This window comes from Stegastes partitus, unplaced genomic scaffold, assembly GCF_000690725.1.
Source record: "Stegastes partitus isolate 25-593 unplaced genomic scaffold, Stegastes_partitus-1.0.2 Scaffold9, whole genome shotgun sequence".
Classification (NCBI taxonomy): Eukaryota; Metazoa; Chordata; class Actinopteri; family Pomacentridae; genus Stegastes; species Stegastes partitus.
In genome coordinates this window covers 1,510,744-1,516,042 of record NW_007577740.1, presented here as the reverse complement: position 1 = coordinate 1,516,042, position 5,299 = coordinate 1,510,744, and positions in this window count along the sequence as shown.

The following is a 5,299-nucleotide window of genomic DNA, read 5'->3' as shown; positions in this document are numbered from 1 at the left end:
TCTCACATTAGTGTTCTGTTGGGTGAATGCTCAAGTGAGAGTTGAACTGTTGTCAACCTGCAACTTTACTGAGGTAAAAAGTTAAATTTAAAATGTGTGATTCTTCATCCCACAAAAACAAACGCAGCCATGGCATGTTTTATGATTTGACCAACATCATAAGCCCAATATCTGCCAACCTAGTTTTCAGTTTTATTCTGCTTTTCGGTTGTATTTCTGAAATATACAATAAAAAGACGAACCTGAACTTGGCATAACAGTAAAAATTCTTTTGCTACTGAGTGTAAATCCCTCAGGAGTGTGAGGAAGACCATCTGTAACACAGCAGATGGAGAAGTAAAGGCTGACAGATTTAAAGCTTGACAGATTTCTTCTTCGTTTTTAACTGCATACTTTATTGAAAAAATATCACAAGCAGCTGCCAGTTTTCATCCCAGAAGCCCTATGATGGTGTTTGTGAGGATTCTCAAAAGTCTTGCCATTCCTTTTTATTTGAGTCCATAAGAGTTTGATCTAAATGAGTCATCACGTATGTAAAAACGGTGCCATGAACTTGGAGGCAGAGAACACTGCTCAGTAACGGCTCCAGCGCTGCTAGCTGTTTTAGTTTTGATGGAATCACACTGGGAGTGTTGAAAAGCACACATTCCATCACATTTCCTCGTCTGCAGCCTAATAGGGGGTTGCTGCGATTTGTTCTGAGGCTGGTGTTATTAGCTTTATCTGCACTGGGCCTGCCACTGAAATATGCAGCTCCTCTGTGCTTCCGAGACCTCATTTACAGATTTGATCTAGACCAACAAAAGCAGGACATCTCAGGCTAATGCATGGCTAGCTGTGGGCTCGGTCATTTTCACTGCTGGACAATTACGTAAGAGCAGACTGGCTGTAATAAACACTTTTATAGGACGCTGTGGATTTCTTGTACAGTAGCAGCAAAAGCAAGTCCTCCAGTAAAGTGCATTATGGTGTAAAATGAAGGACTATGAATACATTTATAGTGCAATTAACTTACAGGTGGTTTATTTAAATGGTTTAACAGCTGCTTTGCTTGCTGGACAGCTCTTCTCTCCAGCCTGTTTACCCCAACACACACAAACAGAAACCCAGAGGACTTCAAATTTATTAAGCCACTAGAGATGCCATTCAGGCCAAAGGGACTGTTGCACAAAACCTCCAGCAGCACTTTAAGTGCACAGTCCACATAATCTTTTCAAGCTACTTCACTGTGGATTAAGTGAAACATTTGTCTGGTTAACAGATGTTTATTTGGGGAAAATGTTTTAATCATCTTGTGTTTTTGTTTTTCACACCATGAATCACATTTTGTGCTGCATGCAAACCTCAAACCTCAGCCTGACAGTGTGTTCTGTTTGCTGTCTTTGATGGGTCGTTGTTAAAAGAACGATGAAAGAGTTACAAAGTGCGGCATAGGAAAATAGTTCTGATGTGGTTTTAAATATTTGTGCTCTGTGTCCGCCGGAGTATTGCGGGAGGTTGTAGAGGCTGAGCGCTCTCAAATACAGTAAATGTGCAGCAGAGCAGATAGCGTGAGCAAGAGAGCGTAAAGTCTGGGTTGTCTCTAACGACGTTTTGGAATGTCAGCTGCCATTTTTCCAACCAGCAAAGAAGAATTTAGCTCCATCATGTTTCATGAAATGATTTTAACCAATATGCACTCAAACAAGCATGATTCAGGAAGCAGCACATGAATCTTCAACATTAACATATTCATCAACATCTTTTTACCACAATAAAGCAGCCACCACAAGAATTTCAAATCAATACTTATTACTTGACTCCACTGAGAGTGGTTTTTATTAGTGTTGCCAAGATGAGGAGCCATATTCTGCAATGGTTAATGTATGCAGGACAAAAATATTACAGCGGGTATTTTAGTTATGTCTTAGTCCTGGCAGTGTCTTACCCTCATTCACTTGTGTTTCTTCTGCTCTCCCTTTAATGGTGTTTCTTATCCTCTCTCTCCCTCTTGGTCTTTGTGTGTTTGTGTGTGTCTGCTACTGGGATTGAATGTGATCAGACACACCTGAGGTTCATCATCAAATCAATATATAAACCTTCATTCAACTCTCCATTCTCATTCAGCCTGCTCCTTTAATAGTATCCCAAATTCTGCTCCACGTTCATGCTTCTCTGTCTGCTTGGCTTCCATTTATTCCTGCTATCTCCTGCGTGTTCACTTCACAAGTCACCAGCCAGTCCAACCTCTGTTGAACCCACACACCAGTGAACCCACCTACAGCTCCAGACGCCAAGCTCAGCTCCCTCAACCACTTATGGTCAGTCAAGCCACACACTACGTTCCTCGCTGCATCCACAGCTTCTGACAGCCGGCCTCACCCACCCAATAACCACCTACCTGGAAGTCCACCTGGATTGTGCTCAACAATTGGCTACATACACAACCCCTCTCTGGGCTCCAAGAAGAGTTCCAGAGACTGAAGATGGTAAGACTAACCTTTTAAACGTTGCTCACAAACAAAATCAAGAAAGCAAAGCAACCCTTACTCTGCAGTTTACAAAGCTTGGAAAATAGGCATCTATGATATGACACTAAGAGGCAGCGAATCTACGGTCATACTGCAATAAAAAATAAATACAGGACTGTAAATAACCAGACTGCAAATACACACCTAGCAAGAATCTGTACTTAACTTTGATTTTCCATCAGTCCATCTATGATCTGCACCTACTTATCTTGTGTATCAATAAAACTAGGTCAAGCCATCCAGAGTGAGTTCTTTTTTCTGGTTTGGCTGAGGTTCAGTCTTTGTACTGCCAATCAGTCTAGCATGTTTCCCGCTATACTGCTCTTTGGGAGCAAATGGAATATGTGCTAGAAGACACACACATCAAATCAATCAACCAATTGACAATGCAATGCACTCAATTTCTACATCTGTTGTGCCACTGCTTTACAGGAAATCGGCAAGATCGCTTAGCGAAAAAAAAAAATTGAATTGCTTTGTGCCACAAAACAGAAGGTCACTGTTGTCTGGTCCTAACAAGTAGCAGCATTCTCCATGTAACTAGAAACAGTACAAAGAATCAATATAGTTAAAAACAGAGCTTAGACTAAACAAAGATTATACAGAGATGTCTGCAGCTCTGAGGCACAGCAGCAGTTGGAGCTAAATGTTAACATTAGCATGCTGATGTGTACACAACAAAAACGCTAAGATGGTCATGTTCTCCACGTACAGTGTTTACTTTGTTAATTAGTGCACTGCACTTTCATGCTTCATTGTTTTACAGATATTCGGTCATGGCAATGGACTATATTTAAAAAATGGACGTAATAACGATGGTATTGTGGACTACAGTCTTGAAGCCTTGAGTTTGGAATTTGGCCGTCTCTATCTTGGTCTTTTGAAACTAGAGGTAAGAAGTGAAGGATGGCTCTGACTGGAAACCCAGCGGACAATGTGCACCGTGATACTGTAGTGACCTGTGAATCAAAGACAGTCCCATCATAAAACATTGCTGCTCTATCATCCATTTTAGACAAAAAAGCAACCATGATTTACAAAATGAACATCATGCTGTATAAAAAAAATATTGAAAAGAGGAAATGAGACCGTAGCCTCAGTAGGAAGACGTTTACTGAGGTAATAAATCAAAGGAGAAGTAGGATATTTACTCATAGGCTTCTTATACAGTCAGACTTCTTTTCGTAACTAGAAGAGTCACCCCCTGCTGGCTGTTTGGAAGAATGCAGGCTTAAGGTACCTCCATGTTGACCTTCCTATTCAGACCCAAGTCTACATCCATCTTTTATAAACAGTCTTTGGTTCAAAGTAGCGGAGTGACTGACTGGCAGACATGCTGACATTCCCATTCACAGACCTAAACTCACAGTATGGCTAAAAACATTTCATATATGTTCTGTATTATTTCTGTTTAAAAGACACAAGTCCAGTTGCTTGAGGTCACAGTGGGAAACTTCTGCAGTTGAACAAATGTAACACTAAGCTGTTTCGAAATGAAAACAAATGGCCTTCTGGACCCCCATCATGTATTGTTTTTTTTTTTAAACAACGTCTGCGCTATTACTGGTATGATCTGTCTTCATCCCAAAGTTGTGTCTCCTTTCAAATGTCTTCCCTTCTCGCCAATAAGGTCATGGTCTGTCTGCTGGCCTTCTGCATGCCTTGACCTCTTGACTTCAGCCAAGGTCATGGTTTTCCTCTTCTCCTTCCCCTTTGCTACTCATTTGATGACTGAGTGACATTTATGAATGAGAACACTTTACAACTGATGCATTGTACATAGCTAGTTGGGAGGTTGACATCAAATGTTGTCATGTCACTAATGGAACAAACGTGGTTTAGGCACTGACACAAAACTAATTCTTCATTTATTTGTCTTTATCCGAGGATATCACAGAACATTTAATTAGATTGTTCAATAAATGCAAGACAATATTTTTAATCTAAGATTTGAGCACAGCAGCAGGCCAACTGTATACATTTCAGTCTGAGTAAAAGGCAGCCACTTACTTTTGGGAATGTCATTAATTTCCTGCCAGTGTTGTTGGACTTGGTCAGATTTCTGTTCTGGAGTGTATCATTTGGCTAAGACGATGGAGGGCAGCTGCTCACTCAGAGTCTCTTGTTTCTCATAAGAGATCAGCAGCAGAAGGAGGGGGTTGACAGATACTCTCACATGACTAATAAAACAACTGGAAAGCACTTGATTTCCTGCTACTGGTTCTTGTGAATGGAACAAACCTACTGAGGTGCTGAACTGTATGGTCTGTGATGAATTGTGCCTCATGCTGACAGGAATGGATTTTAGATACATAGAAATCTCGCCAATCAGAGAACATGTTTTTTTCTGTCTGTGTGAGTCTGTCTGTGCAGCATATGTGCATGTAAGTGCTGTACAGCATGTATAGCCTTTCTGATGGAACACACTGTGCTGTGTTCATTCTCAAAATATATCCTACAACCACTTTTTGCTGGTTCTTGCAGAAAGGACACGTTACACAACCTCTTTCTAATAAATGTTTGAAGAGCAAGCAGTATCAAAAGAGCTGATGTCACCCTCGATAACGATGTTGTAGTCAACTCAGTTAGGGGTGTAAGGACAAAAATAATGCTGTAATAGTTATCATAGCTTTACTGTAGCTCAAAAAATTGGCATGTTAGGATACTGATAGTCTCACATAGTAAGACCATTCTCTGGTCTGACTGCACCTCATTAATATACTGCTATAGGGGGACAAAAAACACAATGCCTGGTTTGTGTTTCTTTAAACCCATCACAATCGTCTTGG